The 13,080-nt window shown below is 36.2% G+C and overlaps 1 non-coding gene across 1 annotated transcript; it reads right to left on the reverse strand.

Moving 5' to 3' along the window:
- Positions 1-12,411: 12,411 nt before the first annotated feature.
- Positions 12,412-12,518, reverse strand: LOC141694380 (small nucleolar RNA R71). The gene has a single exon (XR_012563693.1). It is a non-coding gene; the product is annotated as a small nucleolar RNA R71 (small nucleolar RNA).
- Positions 12,519-13,080: the final 562 nt, after the last annotated feature.

Here is a 13,080-nt window from a genome sequence, read left to right on the forward strand (position 1 = left end):
GAACAAAACACCTTAGTAGATTTAACTTAGTGTTTTTGTAGCTTTCGATGGATGTCCTGATATAGTCCTGATGAGTGAACTTTATAGTCCCGACGGATGACAATTTAACATCCATCGAGAGTGTAGCTTATGTAATAATAAGTATTGTAACACATTTCTATAAATAATAATGTTTTAGCTGAGTGATGTTGTAGGATTCTTTAAGTCATGTTGACTACTAGATTGATATGTAGAATAGGTTGGCTAATTGTAAATATAAGATTTCTTGTAATTCTGCATAAGTGAAATAGAACAAGTGACAAAAATACTCCCGACGGATGATCTACAAAGACTTCCGAATGATAATGAACAAGGCTCCCGACGGATGACCAACATAGCCCTGACGGATGATGATATTCAAAATAGCAGTTGACAGTGACAACACAGTCACATGTGTCGGGTGTTTGCAAATGGAATGTGGCAGCCTAATTGCAGAATTTAGAGGCGAAAAAAGCATTACCATTTCCATGAAATTATGAAATTATTCAAAGATGCTGGTTAGAGTAATGTAGCAGCATGAAGTTAGACTAGATTCAGTTTGTCTTTTTGTCTTGTCTTACTATCATGTAACTTGGTGATCTATAATCTAAGTGTAGCAAGTAGATCAATTAACTTAGTAAGCATTATATTCAGCGAGATAGAAAAGGTTGTATCTGTTAAGAATTTCTTTGTAATTCTGTAAGTTCTCTTATAAGCAGCTGTGTGCTATTCAAACATCACAGAGTTCTCAACTTTATATATAACTCTGGTGGATAAGTTCAAATCCACCAGAAAGTTTTAAAGCTTTGTGTTTTATTATTTTTTGTTTTGATTTCCATTCTAATTTTATTCCGCACTTCTTTCAAAATCAAACACTACTATATATATTAAGTAAGAACATTCTTAACATTATAAAAAGGAGCCATTCAACCCCCCTTCTGTAATTCTTGTTGCATTGTTTGGGAATAACAATTGGTATTAGAGCAAGCTCTTGAAGTACAAAGAGTGTAAAGATCACCACTAGAAGGTGAAGATGCACCTACATCTTCTTTCTCAAGATGAAGCCTATGTGGACTGCATAGAGAAAGGTCCTCATGTTTCCATGAGACCTGCTACAGGAAATGAACCATCAGTTCCAAAGCCTCGACATAAATGGTCTGATCCAGATATTGAACAAGTCAAGAAAGATAAAAAGGCCATAAATATACTGTTTAATGGTGTTGATGGTGATATGTTTGACAATATCATAAAGTGCAAAATAGCTAAAGAGGTTTAGGACACAATTCAAATTATTTGTGATGGTATTGATCAAGTGAAGTGAGAAAGAAAAAAAAGAGAGTTAATATTGGTCATTTGTCTATCAAGCAATTTAATGAGAGATTAGATAAGATTGAGGTTAAAGCAGAATCAAAAAAGAAAAATAACATAAATGGGAAGGTAGGAATTAAAAAATATAACAACTACACACCTAATAAATATGCTCCAAGAAAAATCTGTTAAGTGTGGTAGTGTTAATCATTTGTCTGTTAATTACAAACTTGCTATGCCTACTCCTATGTCTGCACCTCCTTCATTTCCCAACATGCCTTCCATGTCTATGAATGTTTTTCCTGCACAGAATATGAATGCACAATTTGCTAATATGCCATTTGCACCTAATCCATATTATGTTCCATTTAGTATGCCTCAAATGCCATTTAGAATTCCTTACTGGAATAACATGTTTGCACATAGCATGCCTTTTCCTGTTAATCAAAATGTGCATGATAATTCTGCTTCAATGAATTGTTTCAAAGGTCCAACTCAAATGAGTCAGGATGAATCTGAAATACCCAAGTCAAATGAGGTCAAACCTAAGAAACCAAAGAAAAAGGCTAACAAGGCAGGTCCCAAGGAAACTTGTGTAGCAAAATTAACTTGATTCGATTTTGATGTATGCAGGAAACAGAAAGAATCTTTGGTATTTGGATAGTGAGTGCTCAAGGCACATGACTTTAGATTCTACCCTGCTCACTAGGTTCAAGGAAAGAGCTGGCCCAAGTATCACTTTTGGAGATGACAACAAGGGCTATACTGTGGGATATGACTTAATTTCAAAGGATAATGTCATCAGTGACGAGGTTGCCCTAGTTGATGGACTCAAGCATAATTTGTTGAGTATCAGCCAGCTTTGTGATAAGGGCAACTCAGTCACTTTCAATTCTGAAGCCTATGTTGTGACCAACAAGAGAAGCAACAAAGTGGTTCTCACTGGGGTGAGAAAAGAAAATGTATACTTAGCTGATTTCAACTCATCAAATGCAGAATCCGTCACTTGTCTATTTAGCAAGGCAAGTCAAGATGAAAGTTGGCTATGGCACAAGAAGTTGTCCCATCTAAACTTCAAGACCATGAATGAGCTAGTCAAGAAAGATTTGGTTAGAGGTATTCCTCAAGTGGAGTTTTCAAAGGATGGATTATGTGATGCCTTCCAGAAAGGAAAGCAGATTAAAGCATCATTCAGAAAGAAGCTTGATTCAACTATTGAAGAACCTTTGTAATTATTGCACATGGATTTGTTTGGACTAGTCAATGTGTTATCCATCTCAAAGAAAAGATATTTCCTAGTAATTCTAGATGATTTCTCAAAGTTCTCTTGGACATTTTTCCTAAAATCCAAAGATGAAGCTAGTGAAATCATCATCAATCACATAAAGCAAGTCAACAATCATCTTGATTTCAAAGTAAGAAGAATAAGGAGTGATAATGGAACCAAGTTCAAGAATTCTGTGATGAGATTATTTTGTGAAGAGAATGGGATCATGCATGAGTTTTCTGCAGCCAGAACTCCACAACAAAATGGAGTGGTGGAAAGAAAGAACAGGTCTCTTGTTGAAGCTGCAAGAACAATGCTGGAAGAATCAAAGTTACCAACATATTTTTTGGGTTGAAGCTGTAAATACTGCATGCTACACTCAGAATATTTCTCTGGTCAATCAAGCCAAATGCATGACTCCCTACCAGTTGTTCAAGAACAGGAAGACAACATTAATGTTTGTACATGTCCTTGGCTGTAAATGCTATATCTTAAGGAATCAAACCGATCAACATGGAAAGTTTGATGCTAAAGCAGATGAAGGAATTTTTGTTGGATATGTTGTTCGAAAAGCATATAGAGTCTACAATCTAAGAACCAACATTGTTATGGAATCTATACATGTTGTGTTTGATGATAAAAAGATTGAAGGACTGCAAGATGGAGATTTCCTTGAGAGCCTCAAATTTGACAATGTGAAGTTGATTTGTGAAGACAGTGATGATGATAGTGATCTAGAAACAGTGACTAAGGATAACGCAGAAAAGACTATCCCTAATAATGCACAAAATTCAGCATCAGTCGAGTTATATAATGTATCATCCGTCGGTAGACAATCAGCCTCATCTGTCGAGATACAAAGTGCATCATCCATTGGAACAATGAGAGAAGCTGAGAGTCAAAATAGATCACTTACAGAAAGAACTCCTTCTTCAAATCAAAGATTCATAAACTAAGGGGGAGTTTCTTCAAATCAAAACTCAGTCACACATCAAGACAATGACGAGGCATCTTCATCCCTTTTGAGCTAATCTACCTCAACAGAGAAAATGGACTAGAGATCACCCTTTTGAGCTCATGATTGGTGATGCATCTTCTAAAGCTCAAACCAGAAAAGCAACTCAAGAAGAATGTCTATATAGTAACTTTCTCTCAAATGAAGAACCAAAGAAGGTAGAAGAAACTCTGTTGGAACCTGATTGGGTTCTAGCTATGCGGGAGGAGCTAAACCAATTTTAAAGGAACATGGTATGGAAGCTGGTACCTAAGCCTAAAGGAAAGAATCCAATTGACACCAAGTGGGTATTTAGAAACAAAATGGATGAAAATGGCATAGTTGTCAGGAACAAAGATAGATTGGTTGCTAAGGGCTACTGCCAACACGAAGGAATAGATTTTGATGAAACTTTTGCTTCTGTTTCAAGACTTGAAGCCATCAAATTTTTTTTAGCCTATGCAGCCCATGCCAATTTCAAAGTCTATGAAATGGATATCAAAAGTGCCTTTCTGAATGGATATTTGAAGGAGGAAGTCTATGTCAGTCAGCCACCTGGTTTTGAAGATTCAAATTTTCCAGAATATGTCTACTATCTTTCGAAAGCATTTTATGGACTAAAGCAAGCACCTAGAGCCTGGTATGATACTTTGTCAAGGTTTCTCTTAGAAAATCACTTCACAAGATGTACTGTTGACAAAACTTTATTCTTTAGAAATGTTAATGGCTCTAGTATACTTGTTCAAATTTATGTAGATGACATTATATATGGCTCTATAGACGAAAAACTTTGCAAAAAGTTTGCCAAATTAATGCAAAATAAGTATGAAATGAGTATGATGGGAGAACTAACTTACTTTCTTGGTTTACAATTAAAGCGAGTTAGTGATGGAATATTCATTAGTCAACCCAAATATATTTTTGATCTTTTAAAGAAGTTTGATCTAATGGATTGTACATCTGCAAAAAGTCCCATGGCCACTGCAGCTAAACTTGAATTAAACACTACTGAAAAGTCTGTGGATATTTCAAGCTATAGAGGCATGGTTGGCTCACTTTTGTATTTAACGGCTAGTAGGTCAGATATAATGTTTGCTACTTGTCTTTGTGCTAGATTTCAGGCTGATCCTAGAGAATCTCATTTAATAGCTATAAAGAGAATTTTCAGATATCTCAAGGGAACACCAAAACTTGGCATTTGGTATCCTAGAGATTCTAGTTTTGATCTAACTGGTTATTCAGATGCAGACTATGCAGGGTGAAAGATTGATAGAAAAAGCACTACAGGAACCTGTCAATTTCTAGGAAACAAGCTAGTATCCTGGTTTAGTAAAAAGCAAAATTCAGTTTCTACTTCTACAGCTGAAACTGAATATATTGATGCTGGCAGTTGCTGTGCACAGATTCTATGGATGACAAATCAATTGCTGGACTATAGTCTACAAGTGGACAAAATTCATATTTTCTGTGATAACACAAGTGCAATTGCCATTACTGAAAATCCAGTACATCATTTAAGAACAAAGCACATAGATATTGTTGGGAATATGTTGTGTACTTGATGATAAGCTAAACAAAATACCTCAGTAGATTTAACTTAGTGAATCTTGTAGCACCCGACAGATGATCAATTATAGTCCCGACGGATGATTCAATATAGTCCCGACGGATGACTAATTGATATCCATCGGGTGAGTAGCTTATGTAACAATAATTCATGTAGCAGATTTCTGTAAACAACTTTGTATAAGATTCTGTTGTAGCTCATGAATCTTGTAGACTACTAGTAGATGTGCATAATAGGTTGATTAAATGTAAATATAAGATGTCTTGTAATTCTGCACAAATGAAATGGAGTCAAGTGATAAATGGCTACCCGGTGGATGATCAACAAAGCTACCCGACGGATGATCAACAAGGCTACCCGACGGATAACAAGCATGTGCCCGACGGATGATCAATTCAAACATCTGTTGATAGTGACAACATAGTCACATGCGTTGAGTGTTTGTAAAAGGAATGTGGCAGCCTGTTTAGTAGGGTTTTGAGAACAAAGAAGCATTACCATTTCATGCAAGTTATGAAGATTTTCAAAGATGTTGGAATAGAGTAGTGAAGCAGCATGGAGTTAGACTTGATAAGTTTTGTTTTATTATCTTGTCTTATTCTATGTAAACTTGGTGATATATAAACCAAGTGTAGCAAGTAGAACAACAACAATAATAGATAAAGCAAAACACATTTTTAAGAGAAACATTTGTAAGTTGTATCCTGTAGCATTTCTCTACAAGTTTAGTTGTTCACTTGTAAAGCAGCTGTGAGCTATTCAAGTTTCACAGGGTTCTCTTGATATATATATATATATATATATATATATATATATATATATATATGGTGGATACATTCAAATCCACCGGAGAGTTTTAAAGATCTGAGTTTTTATTACTTTATGTTTGATTAACTTAACTCTGCATTCCGCACTTTGCAAATCAAACAGTTAGATATAAATCGAGTTAGAACCATTTTTCATAAATCTCAAAAAGAAGCCAGAATTACATTCAACCCCCCTTCTGTAATTCTTGTTGTATTGTTAAGGAATAACAATTGGTATCAGAGCAAGCTCTTGAAGTACAAAGAGTTTAAAGATCACAACAAAAGAGCAAGATGAACAAGAAGGATGTTGGAGTGAAGATTCCAATTTTGGACAAAGACAATTATCACCACTGGAAGGTGAAGATGCACCTACATCTTCTTTCTCAAGATGAGGCCTATGTGGATTGCATAGAGAGAGGTCCTCATGTGCCAATGAGAGCTGCAACAGGCAATGAACCATCTGTTCCCAAGCCTAGGCATGAATGGTCAGATCCTGATATTGAGCAAGTCAGGAAAGACAAGAAGGCCATGAATATATTATTCAATGGAGTTGATGGTGATATGTTTGATAACATCATTAACTGCAAAATAGCCGAGGAGGTTTGGGATACAATTCAGATTATCTGTGATGGTACTGAGCAAGTAAGGGAGAATAAAATGCAGCTGCTAATATAGCAATATGAGCACTTTCATTATGAAGATAGTGAGTCTCTCACTGACATTTTTAGTAGATTTCAAAAACTGCTAAATGCTCTGAAGTTGCATGGAAGAGTCTATCAGACAAAAGACTCCAATCTCAAGTTCCTTAGATCTCTTCCAAAGGAATGGAAACCAATTACAGTCTCATTGAGAAACTCTCAAGATTACAAGGAGTTTACTCTGGAGAGACTGTATGGCATCCTGAAAACTTATGTGCTTGAAATAGAGCAAGATGAGAGGATAGAGAAAGGAAGGAAGAAAGGAGGGTTCATAACACTGGTTGATGAGTTGGAGAAAGAGAAGGAGGTGAGGGTAGAAGTTGTTGAGTCTACTACAAAGGTCTGTGAAAACAAAAGGCAAGGGGCTGGTAGCTGAAAATGAAGATTCTTTGAGCCAAGATGACATGGATGATATTGATGAACATCTTGCATTCCTTTCCAGAAGATTTTCCAAGCTCAAGTTTAAGAAGAACTTTGGAGCAGCTAATCCAAATAGAAACATGGTGGATAAATCAAAATTCAAATATTTCAAATGTGGCTTGGCAGGGCATTTTGCCAATGAGTGTAGAAAGTCAGATTCCAGCAAGAAGAAGTTTGAGCCTGTGGATTATGAACAAAAGTATTTTGAGTTGCTCAAACAAAAGGAAAGGACTTTTATTATACAAGAAAATGACTGGGCAGTAGATGGTCTGGATGAAGATGAAGATGTCAGCTATGTCAATCTAGCCTTAATGGCAAAGTCTGATGAAACAGAAACAAGTTCTTCAAGTAATCAGGTAATCACTACTAACGTAGCACATTTATCTAAAGCTGAGTGTACTGATGCAATAAATGACATGTTTACAGAATTATATCATTTGCTTGTTACACTTAAGTCCCTCACTAAAGAAACTGCTAAAATCAAGGAAAACAATCTGTTTTTAAGTGAGAGGAATAATGTGTTAGAGTCTCAGTTTATTGAATTTGAAAAATTGAGAATAGAATGTAAGATTGCTAAGGATGAATTAACTGAGTCCTTGAAAAAAGAAGAGATTTTGAAGAAGCAGCTTAAACGAGAACATGAGGTGATTAAGGCATGTAAATAATCCAGAGATGTCCATGCTCAAATCACCAAAGTTCAAGAAATTGTGTCCTTTTGTGATGCAGCCTGGAAGAAGAGTAAAGAGAAGCTGGAATCCAATTTGGTTGAAGGATTGATAACAGATGTGGACTCGATGGATGATGAGAGTCATCCGTCGGATAATCAATTGGATTATCCGTCGAGTGATATGAATCCTCATCCGTCGGCTATGAGCAAACCTGGGAGCAAAGCCAAACTTGCCAAGTTAAATGAAAAGTATGGATCAGTTTCCAAAAACTTTGTTTCAGGAGAATCAAATCAAGTGAAGAAGAAGATGAAAGTGAATGTTGGTCATCTGTATATCAAGCAATTGAATGACAGATTAGAAATGATTGAGGTTAAATCAGAAACTAAAAAGAAAAAAAATAGAAATGGGAAAGTAGGGATTAATAAACATAACAACTACACACCTGATAAATATGCTCCAAGAAAAATCTGTGTTAAGTGTGGTAGTGGTACTTGGATAGTGGTTGTTTAAGACACATGACTGGAGATTCTACCCTGCTTACAGAGTTCAAGGAGAGAGTTGGCCCAAGTATTACTTTTAAAGATGACATCAAGGGTTATACTGTGGGATATGGCTTGATTTCTAAAGACAATCTCATCATTTAGGAGGTTGCCTTAGTGGATGGCCTCAACCACAATTTGTTGAGTATCAGCCAGCTTTGTGATAAAGGCAATTCAGTAACCTTCAATTCAGAAGCCTGTGTTGTGACAAACAAAAGGAGCAACAAAGTGGTTAGAAAATAGACTATTCATTCGTTTAATATGAAATAAATGCGTCTAGACCAGAAATATATTTTGCTTCTATTAAAAATACTTTCAAGACACAAATCCTTTTATTTTTAAAGGTCTCATATTATACAAATTGGTTCTCAGTCGTGTATTTATCGAAAAATTATTTTTCGACTCGATTTCAGTTTTAAACATATCGAGTTCAATCTTTTGACAAATTGAGTCATGTGATATATGAATTAGGTGATACATGAATTATTTGTTATATGCTATGTTAAGTACGTGCATACGTGGGTTTAGAGTCTTGTGTTTGATTTTTTTAATTACGTGTGTGTTATCGTATGGGTAGGCGTTAAAATTTTTAAGCGCAGTTTGTCGAGTAATAATAGTTTAGACGATTAAAGTATTATCTTTTAATTATAGATGCCGGTCATTCGAGACAACCGGGACATACAGAATGGATAAAGAGTTAAATAGTATGAAATATTGGGTTTGCGGCACCGCATGAGCAGCAGATCAAAGAGTTAAGGAAGTAAAAGGCGTTGATGTCTTGATATAGAATGTAAGGATATTCTTGTTATTGCGAGTGTGACTAACTACTAAAAACCAAAGGCAAGTATTCATATACTATTCTAATTCCAGAATAGTTTAATGTTTTACATATCAAACTGCTTAGTTATGATTATGCAAGTTTTCATACGTTATTCCACTTCCAGAATAGTTATATGTATACTTTTGGAATCATGCTATTCTAGCAATTGTTCTTCTAGAATATATTTAATTTCCAGATAGATAGTGAACAACTATTATATCCATACATACTTTATACAGTGGATTTTGATTATATATTTGGCGAATAACTAATCATTCTATTTATCTCGCCATCAGTTGTTGCGGTTACTCCGGACCACGTGAATGGGGAGTTGATTATTTTGATATCGATTTATTCGATTCCTTTATGAAAAATAATTTGATTGGATGAATGTGTAAGTGACTGTGATGGACGGTCCAGCGGAAGGCCATGACTATATGAAATATTTATAATACAACTTATGCCACAAGCAGATATATTACTTTTTATTTGAGTGCATATCGGTGTTGGACTAAATGTTGCCACGTATTTGAGTACTCGTGTTATGGGACATATTTCTACAAATCATGATCCAGTGCTATCACACGAACTGATCAGATGTGATAGTACATCCATTTTTGAAAAATTCCAATCTAAAAACCTATCGTTTTTTCGTTAAGCTTACGGTAGCTTATGATAGCTTTTGAACTGATATTGATAATCATAAATATATGATTTATCAAAGTTTGAGCATGGCATGGTTTATATCAAAAATTGATATTGATATTTAATTTGATGTTAAATATGAAAAAATAGTATTATTATTTTTGATTGAAGTTCACTTCAGTATGGGATGTTGTGTACATCAATGTTAGTATTAATATCTAATTTGACGTTGACATTAAAATGAGTATTAATATCAAGAGTGGGGTTTTGAATAAAGTTTATGATTAGTCCATAATCACGGTTTCATATCGTTGTTATAATATTTCAGTAAACAGTGTTTTATAATTTTTGATCGTTAATGGGATTCAAATTATTATTGAAACATTTTTGCTCAAAAATATCAAAAAGGTTTTGGATACAATTGAGGAAACAATTATTAGATTCCTTAACTACATTTTTCTAGTTTAGCAACTGATAAGTGGCATTTTATACCACTTAGAACGTCTTATAATGGCTTGAATTGATGTCTTGAAATCAGGTATTTTGTGTATTTGATGCGTTTTTCTAGTGTTTTTACATTTCAAGGTATAACTTGCGTATGTACGAAGAATTCATCAGAAATAAGCCTAGGGAAGTGCGTGGCATTGGTTGTGGAAAGTTAGGGGTAGAATGCAGCAAAATCAGGAGCATAATTCAGAATTTTACAGAAGGTGCTTGGGCGCCCGCTCAGGATGCTGGGGTGGCCGCTCTGGAGCTTGGGCGGCCGCTCAGGATGCTGGGGCGGCCGCTCAGGAGCTTGGGCGGCCGCCCAGGATGCTGGGGCGGCCGCTCAGGAGCTTGGGCGCCCGCTCAGGAATCTGGGGCAGCTGCCCAGAGGCGAGAAAATTAATTCTGATTTTTATAATTCCATATTCTGATGGACTTCTGAGACGGCTCGTTCTTGTGGGCTTCTATATAAGTAGTTTTCAGGGATGTTTCACGAAAAAAAAGGTGGTATCAAGCAAGGAGCAAGAATAGAAGTAAGAAGACCGTTTTAGCACATCGCAACGAAGAAGAGGAAGCATACGTTTTCTTGTGATTCTTTTATTCATTGTATTATTGGATGCTAGTTTTCTTTACTTTGAACCTGTTTACTCTTGTGACGTACTCTGGTTTTAATAAGTATTTTTACTAGTTTATATAGTGTGTTATTATCATGTTTTCATATGAACCCATGGTGACGATGAGTTTTATCATGGGTTAATCGTGATCATGGGGTCATAACGGATTTATTATAGATTTCTTTAGTTAGTTGTTTAATACCTTAGTATGTGATGATTGTATGATATCTAGCATAGGTTACGCTTATTCGTCTTATATACGTCGCGAACATATAAGATAGGCTGTTAATCTCTTGTGAAGCGACGGTGGATCTTGAGGTTTAGAACTTGCCATGCTAGCATAGGTTCATGTATGTGTGTGCATGATTAGTGGGTAACTCTAACCGTTTTACTTGCCCTGTGTAATCATAAAGAATAACTTGTGATTAAATCGTTATGTTGTCAAATTCTGTAGACATATAGGGTCTCAACATAACTGATGCCTATTCAACTTCTATCTTAATTGTGGATGTTTGGTAGAATGGTATTAGTACAACAAAAGTTGGCTTTTATCAGTTTCGTGTTATTCGATTAATATCATCACCATTACATGTTAAGGATAATAACGATAACTATTGAATGAAGTAGTAATGAAGTTATGATCTCATGTATGTTTAATATTATTAATTTAAGTGTCAATTAAGTGGTTAATTCTCGTAGTTAATTGTAGTTAATAATTAGTTAATCAAATCTAAGTGTTATTGTCTTGACATTGAGAAGTAATCATACATTGGTGAGTAAGTGTTAATTGAACATAATTAGTCTGAGTCTCTGTGGAAATGAACTAGAATTTATTCTATATTACTTGCGAACGCGTATACTTGCGTGAATTATTAGCGCGTGTTTTGTGCCCAACAAGTTTTTGGCACCGCTGCTGGGGACTCGGCGTATTTGTTTAGTTTATGTACTTGCCATCAGTGGTCATTAGGACTCATTGATTAAGACGTGTTACTTATTGTTTCCGGTTGTGTTTCAGGTATTCTAGCGAGTATTTATGAAAACACGTTCTCGCACTCGCTAGAGAACTCTAGATACGGCTGAGGAGACAGACTCAGTTCTTGATATTCTGAAGAAGATAGATTTTAAAGATTCGGATAAAGAGAGTGAGCAGAAAGAACCAGTAATCATGGGTGATCGTATAGTTCCAGCAGCAGATCCAGCTCTTATGGACTTTTCTCGGCCTAAAATTGATGACATTTAGTCTAGCATTCTTCATCCGGCTATTCAGGCTAATACTTTTGAAATCAAGCCGGGCACTATTCAGATGGTGCAAAATTCTGTTTCTTTCGGAGGTGCTGCGACTGAAGACCCCAACATGCATATTAGGAATTTTGTCGAGATCTGTAGTCCCTTAAAATATAATGGTGTGACTGATGAGGCTATCAAGCTGAGGCTTTTCCCATTCTCTTTGAGGGATAAAGCTAAGGACTGGTTACATTCTGAGCCAGCTGGGTACATCACTATTTGGCAAGATCTTACGTAAAAGTTTCTGGTGAAGTTCTATCCAATGGTGAAGACTGCAACTATGAGGAGTGCTCTTACTCAGTTTGCGCAGCAACCAACAGAATCTATGTGCGAAGCTTGGGAGCGCTACATGGAGATGTTGAGAAAGTGTCCACATCATGGTATGCCTGACTGGATGGTGATCACTGGTTTCTATAATGGTTTGGGGGCCCAATCTCGGCCCATGCTCGATGCAGCAGCTGGAGGCGCCTTGTAGGCCAAAAGCTATACTGAGGCTTATAATCTTATTGAAACTATGGCTGCAAATGAGCATCAAAATCCAACTCAAGGGATGATGTCTGGGAAGGTAGCAGGTATTCTGGAAGTCGATGCAGCTACAGCTATTACAGCGCAGCTCCAAGCGCTATCTTTGAAGGTCGATTCTTTAGCCAACTATGGAGTCAATCAGATAGCTATGGTCTGTGAGATTTGTGCAGGTTCTCATGCTACGGATCAGTGTTCTCTTGTTAATGAATCTGTTTAGTATGTGAACAATTATCAGCGACCGCAGCAGCCTGTGCCAGCTACTTATCATCATAACAATAGAAATCATCCTAATTTCAGCTGGAGTAATAATCAGAATGTTGTTCAGCAACCATATCAGCAGCCTATCAGTAAGCAGTTTAATCCACCGGGATTCCAGCAACCACAGCATTATGCTCAAAAGCAATCATATCCTCAACAAGGA

Source organism: Apium graveolens, chromosome 10 (assembly GCF_009905375.1).
Source record: "Apium graveolens cultivar Ventura chromosome 10, ASM990537v1, whole genome shotgun sequence".
Lineage (NCBI taxonomy): Eukaryota > Viridiplantae > Streptophyta > Magnoliopsida > Apiales > Apiaceae > Apium > Apium graveolens.